The sequence below is a fragment of the Diadema antillarum genome, unplaced genomic scaffold (assembly GCF_040938485.1).
Source record: "Diadema antillarum isolate AM-2024a unplaced genomic scaffold, OU_Dant_1.0 scf00000064, whole genome shotgun sequence".
Classification (NCBI taxonomy): domain Eukaryota; kingdom Metazoa; phylum Echinodermata; class Echinoidea; order Diadematoida; family Diadematidae; genus Diadema; species Diadema antillarum.
Window position 1 is genome coordinate 1,306,536 of NW_027270953.1, and position 8,501 is coordinate 1,315,036.

Consider the following 8,501-nt stretch of genomic DNA (forward strand, 5'->3'; position numbering starts at 1 on the left):
TAGATAAGAATAATGTTGAGGAAACTGTGATCGAAGCCGTGAATTGTACAACATATCTCGCATTGTGATTATAAAAGTGATAATTTTTTGCAGGTTAATAAGAATGGGATGATGGCAAGACTGCTCTTACCGGAGATGTTCTAAAATTGAAGTTACAGGCGACGAAAACGAAAACTGTCACACATTGTCAGATATCGTCAAACGTGTGTGAACGAAATCTTGCAATTATCTTTTATAGACTGATGAGGTAGACACAGATAACTTAGATTGGCTAGGGAATATGGCGAAGCTTTGCATTCGAATACTGATGTCTTTCAGGTATTCCGTTATCATGACATATCATACACGTTATATGTAAATAATAAATTATACCATGTATACGTTTGTCTTTCTTATATGTATGATATTCAAACATAATGAACTTCACTCAGCATCAGGTTCTCAATTTCAAATGTGAACTTTGAAGAGGCAAACTGATTTTTATAATGTATCTATATGCAAACGCGGTTTTTGTGTATAATTTCTTGCAATTCATCAACGTTTGTCGTAGGCTGAGGCGGACAAAGATATAGTTTTGACTGCTGTTAATGGATTCGCACCCACAGCGCGCGACCGGCGAGCAGCGAGAGTAGCGATCTTCCATCCGATCGCTGTGTGCGCGCGAGTCCACCGTCCGCCGTATTCGCGTCCATTGTGAGCCGCCTTTACGCAAGGCTATAGTGCAGGGATGAACAACTGTTGTAGGTGGTGGGGGTTATGCTTTGTCTAGTTTCGTTTCTTCACAGTTGAAAGATTGATAAAACGTATGAAAACGCAGCCATCTTTGACCCTGAGATGAAAAGGTTATGCGTGTAACTTGAGTCAACCTGCCTAAATACTTGCTGTTTCTCGTAAAGTACTCGCATTTCGCAAATAAAATTGCTTGAGTGATGATTACCCAATATGTACTACAACTGCACATGTATTTTCTTGATTTCAGAGGCTTATTATTTCCTGTGCATATAGTTTTTACATTCCTCATGTTTTCTCATATTTCTCTTGTTTTAATCCAGACTGGACTTAGGTAGAGAAGCGGGGTCAAAGGTCAAGAAAAATGCTAACAATTTCACTATGTTTTTCCATATTTTGACTTTGGCCCAAAGTACATGTTTTGTCATGCAAATTGGTGTATTAATACCAGATAATGCCTATTCGCCAACAATGTGAAACGTTGTAGGCCTTACTGCAGACCTATCGGAAGAATAATTCGTTATGGCGGAGGTGAAATAAAACGAAATTTGATTGGGAAAATGTGTGTGTGTGTGTGCGCGCGCGCGCACGCGCGCTGAGACGAGGGGTATAATCTTAAAGGGGCATAGTCCCGGTAGTGTAGATGGCGCTGTTGATGATACTGCCGAAGATTACCGAAGTAGAGCTGTCATCAAGAGTAAAGTGCGTAGGTGTTGCTAAGTAACGTTGCCTTTGTTGTCTTCTCTGCGCATCGCGCAGTCTGTAGTAATGCCAGGGTGCGTGCATATGTGCTTGTTATTATGACATCACAAAAGAAGTTTGCTAACGCTGTCATCCCCCTCAGCCGAATCATGAGCCGAACTGTGATCAGACCACTGACTACAGTGAATCGGACCTCTTCGGACTCGGGAAAGTGGGCCAAAGCGTAAGCGCCAAAAGAAGTCGATAGCGTAGGTCTCTATAGGAAACTTGCGCCGTGCGCCCGCGTACGCATTTGACTAAAACACGGGGACCATGCACCTTTAAAGGTGCATGGTCCCGGTGTTTTAGTCAAATGCGTACGCGGGCGCACGGTGCAAGTTTCCTATAGAGACCTACGCTATCGACTCTTCTAGCGCTTACGCTCTGGCCCACTTCCCCGAGTCCGAAGAAGTGATCCGATCACAGTTCGGCTCATGATTCGGCTGAGGGGGATGACAGCTTCAGCAAACTTCTTTTGTGATGTCATAATAAGAAACACATATGCACGCACCCTGGCATTACTACAGACTGCGCGATGCGCACAGAAGACAACGAAGGCAACGTTACTTAGCAACACATACGCACTTTACTCTTGATGACAGCTCAACTTCGGTAATCTTCGTATCAATGCTAACGGTGATCGGCAGTATCATCAACAGCGCCCTCTACACTACCGGGACTATGCACCTTTAAAGAAATTATTATTCTATGTTTGTACAGTAATACCAAAGTGAATTGACATCTTTTATATTTTTTGAATGGAAGTGAATAAATATTATTTGAAAAAAAAGTGATTGACAAAAAAACCCTGAAATTATTATTTTGATGCCGATCTTTATATCTGCCCCATCCTCCTTATCTGCACCCTTTCAGCCTCATGATGTATATATGTGAACGTAAAAGTATCATAACATATTTCAAGCATTGCATAAAATATAGCATAATACAAAATGAATTATCAGCCCTTCACAAATGAGGTTCTTCTATATCAAATCTTCTAATCATCATTCACTGCAAATAATCAGGTGATCCATCTAGCAATTACTTCTACTTTTATACTCGTCACAGCAAGAATTATAGAATGATGAAATCAATTATTGATATGGGGTCAAACGGAGAGAATATATATGCGTTATCAATGCATGTAATCAATGCCCGTAACTTATTACAGAACATTACCCCTCAGTCGCTTACCTTGCCAGCATTTCCCACTCTACAGCACTCCACATCACATCACACCGTATACAGCCATATTTCGCTCAAACACATACACACAGAATACCTGCCCAAAAACCCCATACAGCAACAAAACAACCATGCAGTATCAATGGTTGCTACAAATCTCGAGTAAAGGATCATCGTGTTATTATCCATATTGAAAATTGGTTCTATTTCCTGCTGTGCTATGCCAGCGTACCTAGTTTCGTTGCTAATTTCTTTCCTTTTCTCGGCTATCTAACATCTTTTCCTTTATTGCCATTTCCAATCTTCCAATGAGGGCCTGCTCTCCCCCCCCCCCCCCCCCCCGACTACTACTTGGGTACGATCGATTATCACGTGACGTTCTGGTAATACCCAGAACTAAACAGAGAGGGCGTTTGGACATTCATTCAGGAATAAAAGTTGGTTGTTCCGATCTTAACGATTTTACACTTCCAAACAACTCGATATCCTGGCAAGCCGCATGAACCAGATGAGTTTCCTGGTAGAACCTTTCGACATTTGCAAGCAAATTCTTAATAGTTGGAGATGAATTTTGAGCCCTTCACAGAACTACGTTTTACCTTTTAAACTGCATGGCTATATAAATATGCCATTACTGCATATTGATTCTGTGGGAGGGATTTGGGTCATGTTGGCAAAGGTCAAGTGAAAAAAAAAAAATCATCTTTGCCCACATTTCAAAAACGGCTCGAAGTATTGTCATAAAAATTCGTGTGTAGGTAATTATGTATTACCATACCAAATAGTGATTATTTGCCAATCATGGAAAACTGTCGACTGACACTGGCAACTATTGTCAAGAACTATTAAGAGAATAATGCAATATAGCGGAGTCATACAGTCGCCATAACAACATTAGTAGGTTTATTTATCTTATTTTGTATGTCCCCCCCCCCCCCCGAACACGCATGGGCTGAGCTGAACAAAAATGTTCGCAAAAAATGCGAAGTGCGTGATGTGCATTGTCTTCATTATGCGTGACATGTTACAGGGTTCCGTGGCAGTATATCGTTTTCGTACAATGGTTACCCAGGCAACTGACCCCGGTGAGGTCGCTCTGCACTTTACTATATACGCACCCATGTCAAAAGAAGTCGATAAGGACATGTTTGAAGGCATAAATGGCGTCGCCGACGTTTTCCCGAAAGAAGGATTTTGTTTTTTACTTTGCATGCTTTCTATCGCCGGTTAGGGGTTCTATATCACAAAAATAGGTTCCGACATGAAGGGAAGTAATGTCAAAAGAATAACTTAAAGACAGCCAGTTATTATAATTATGTGCTTATTGTGATGTGGATAAGATACAAATATAATCTGACATCAGTATTCTGTTTATAACTGAATCCTTTATTGTATTTCAAGAAGGTACATTCATTTTGTTTTGTTATTTCCTAACTATAAATAGGACAATTAAATGCCATTTAAGGGTATTGTACGTTGCATTCTCAGCTGCCCATCAACAAGGCTAGGCAGTCACTGATGTCAAATTCGCTGATCAGTTGTACATTCCTAAACCTATATAGCGTATTTTGTGTATATCTTTTGTATGTTGGCTTAACGTATTCTGCATTCTTTCCCACCACTAGCTTGCTATACAATGAGAAAGCTTTAGCTCGCTGGAGTACCATCGTTCAAGGTCCATGTTGCTCAAAGTGTTACTCCGTCTGAATAAGTAAGGACTCTTTTTGTGCAAGAATGAGTACGCTGATTGTCAATATCAGTGTACATGTCACATTCACAATGCGAGCATTAAGTTTGTGAAGATCAATCACTGCATTTCAAACATCGCAGGGAGCCTGATGTGACGAACTTTGATTTCAACTTTGTGAAATCACTGCATCGCACTGCGCCTGATGTGAGTAATGACTTCTGTAATATTTGCCTTTATCTACATTGATTACTAAAGTAAATTAAAGTAAAGTAAAGTAATTAGTTTCACGAGCTGTTATAGACGATAAAAGCATTCTTAGAACAAAATCCTACTCAATGTCCTAATTCCGATCGTTGTTCTATCCATAACGAGAGAATAAATCATGTGGTGCTATTATACCAGTAATCACAACCCGTCGTAAGTAAGCTTTAACGAAGTGAAGGCCAATTCCGTATATATTTTGTATACAATGTTAGTTTTTCCTTAAGCATGGATGATAAAGGACTACGTCTATTCAGGTTGTTGACTTACATAAGTCCTGTACAAGATATAGGCTGATAACATGCGCTCGGCATTTATGGTCGTATTTTGGGTACACTGAGAAAAGCAAATACTCTATCAGAGCAATGGTGTTGCCCATGTATCTGTGTTGTACATTTCCTGCACAGGCCTTGAACTGATATGATAACAATAAAACTGTGCGAAAGACTATTTGAAATAATTCTCGTGCGAGCACTCATACCTCGACACAAGTCTGGCTACTTTAACTGCGTGTATAGACCTGTGTGTGTTTTTTGATCGTGTCCTATCACATTACATGAGTATCCAAGGCTCTTGTGAATTTCTTTAATGTTTTTGTGATCGATTTCTGTCTAGCACTTTCTGCTTCCAATGACTACCCAAATCATCACTGTTGGTGTTTACGTTTTCATTTAGCAACATTTACGCATCCTACGTTATTTGCAGTTCATTTGCTGGATCCAAGTTAGATAAATTCATATTGACATTAAAACGCAATACATTGGTTCATGACCGATTTTGATGCCGTGTAAATAACTGATAATGCTTCAGTTCGTAAAGACTGGAAGAATATTGTGGAAACATGATGTTGATGATTGTAGTTTTGTGACAGAAATAACAATTTTTGAAACCTTTCTCAGTAGTCCATAATGTGACCAATATTGTCATCAGCATGTCCTTTTTTATTGTCTTGTCATGGTGGTTTTGATATTCTTTGATATATTAATATGGTCATTTTGATATTTTTTGATATATTATGGTTATTATGATACATATACACAATGTATTTACATTTCTCTAACATCTCAGAGACAGAAGACATGGCGACATTTAAAAAGAATACTGTATATATTCTTCTGTCGATTGCACTCATCTGGAACTATAGATGCATGGCTTCGAATGCGGTAAGTACACGTATTAATGTCAAATGATCGTTGTTGATTGATAAGTAATTAATATGTGATATGGCATACATTTATATACATATTACATAAATATATATATATATATAAGCTACACTGGTTCTCCACATGGTCGAGACCCCTTGTGTGTGTGTGTGTGTGTGTGTGTGTGTGTGTGTGTGTGTGTGTGTGTAAAGAAATATCTCTCTCTCCTCTCTGTGTATGTGTGTGTGTATTATAATATTACATAATAAATCCAATACAATGATAAGTTTCGAAAGTAAGCTACAACACACGGATACGAATGCAATACTAATACTTGAAGCTTAACGATGGACTTATAAAGCTTAAGTAAAATAAGATGGTGTAATATTCTCAAACCTTCTTAGCGGTATTCTTTGATATGTTTTTCTGAATTCATTTCACAGGAATCGACGAACAACGAGAGTTCTAAATGCCCGGACGGTGCCACTCATCTCATACTCTGCAAGTTGAGCCAGAGCATTATCGATTCATGTCTCAGTGCCGATGAAGACACTAATACGTGAGAAAACCTAAACTACCACTGGACTCTACATTATTCCTAGTCCAACCGCCAATATTCGCATAAGCAAGCGGGTACTTGCCGGTCCGGAGACTGGGTTCTTTCCTAAACTTTCTTAGGCTGACGCACGAGATAACCAACTAAGAACAACAAAAAGGAAACTCCACAAGCAGAATAAAGCTTTTCTTTTACTTTTTAAATCAATTGGAGGGGCGTCATCAGCTTTTTTTCCAAGAGGGGGGGGGGGGTGCGTTTTGACACTAAATGTAACCTGCGAGATTTTTTTACATACACGAATCTGAAGGACTATATGGGGGTACATTACTGTATGGGGGGGGGGTCATTACTGTGTACGCTGTTATTTCTGCGTACATTAAACCTTTGCGAAAATAACAGCTTATGCAGTATGTGACGGTGTGTGATCCTCGGCGAGGGAGCGAAGCAACCGTGCGGGGGAGGGTGCGGGGGAGGGTGCGGGGGAGGGTGTGGGAGGGGGATATCCCCTCCCACGGTAAGGAGTTTTTGTAAAGACAAGTGTGTAAAGTCGCGTTTGTATAGCATTTTAAATCAAATTTCTAGGGAATTAAACATAGCAAAAAAAATCACTGCGAAGGACTATGATCATAACTTCGACTATGATCATAACTTACGAAAACTATTCATTTTCACATAGTGGAAAATCATTGTGATGAACTGTGATTATAACATACGAGGGTACATTATGTGACGGTGTGAGATTCCTCGGCGAGGGACTTTCTGTAAAAACAAGTGTGTAAAGTCGCGTTTATAGAGCATTTTAAATTAAATTTCTAAGGAATTAAACATAGTGAAAAAAAAAACTGCGAAGGACTGTGATCATAACTTGGACTATGATCATAACTTACGAAAACTATTCATTTTACATAGTGGGAAAATCACTGTGGAGGACTATGATTATAACATATACGGGGTTATACATTATGTGACGGTGTGAGAACCTCGGCGAGGGAGCGAAGCGACCGAGCGGGGGACGGTGTGGGAGGGGGATACCCCCTCCCACGGTAGGGCCTTTTTGTAAAAACAAGAGTGTAAAAGTCGCGTGTATAGAGCATTTTGTATCAAATGTCTAGGGAATAAAACATTGTAAAAAATCACTGCGGAGGATTATGATCATAATTCTTGAAAACTGATCTTGATCTTGATCTTGATGTAGCATTTGGATAGTTTCCAAACGTTTGTTATGAATGTTGATTAAATCCCCAACTGGTAGCAATCTTTCTATCAAGACTCAAGGCATATTTTTCAACTGTAACTTTTTTTTTTTGTAACTGTGCGTTATTGTCATATCAAAAGCTTTTGCAGCACAGATTATATATATGCATGGGTTTTTGCGTATTATGAATTGTTATGTCAATCGAATTCTTTCCTTTATTTTAAGTGTATAGAGGGATAGACATGTCTTTTTTTTCTCCCCTGTATAGATGTAACGCTTGTGGGGATAAATTTTTCCTCAAAGAGCATTTCAATCGGTGCACGATTTGCCACAAATGTTCGGACTGTGGAACGAACAAACGACTCATTGCTCATTGCACCGATACGTCAAACACAGTCTGTAAAAGTATCAACACCGAACCAACGACGACTTCGCAAGAATCAACAACAGAACTCTATACGGGATCAACGGCTGAACTCTGTGCTGGATCAACCACAGAACTCTATGCGGAATCAACTACTGCAGCTGAGTTAAAAGTGACTACCGAAAAGACTAGACAGAAGAATGTTCCTGACCGAGGTATTGTGTTTATCGGAGGGAAAATGTATACTAAATCAATGACCATTGGTGAATACCAGGAATAGTTTTTATATCTATCACGTAATAGGTCTAATACAAGGCTCGACATTTTTAGCGGTGGGCCAGCGGCCCAGGGCCACCAGAAATAGATGTCGGAACCCATTGTTTCATGAATTATATGTTTTGGTGGCCCCCCACAAATTCAAAAGTGTGTATATCGCTTGCTTTTCTATCTGTTCCTTGTCTGAGAAAGTGATAATGTTGAGTCGTCAAGCCGCACCATATACGACTTTAGGCAAGATACTGCGAGGGATGCATATAATATAGTCACTATCTGGACATTGTAAGCACAAGTTAAACGAAATTAACCCACCACTTAATCTTAAGTATTCGAAGAAATGCAAATGCTGTGTAGAATAA

General features: G+C 39.5%; 1 long non-coding RNA gene across 1 annotated transcript; it reads left to right on the plus strand.

Moving 5' to 3' along the window:
• The first annotated feature begins 5,653 nt into the window (after nt 1–5,653).
• LOC139716327 (uncharacterized) lies at nt 5,654–7,934 on the plus strand. Its single transcript, XR_011709889.1, has 3 exons — nt 5,654–5,769; nt 6,195–6,310; nt 7,771–7,934. It is a non-coding gene; the product is annotated as an uncharacterized lncRNA (long non-coding RNA).
• Nucleotides 7,935–8,501: the final 567 nt, after the last annotated feature.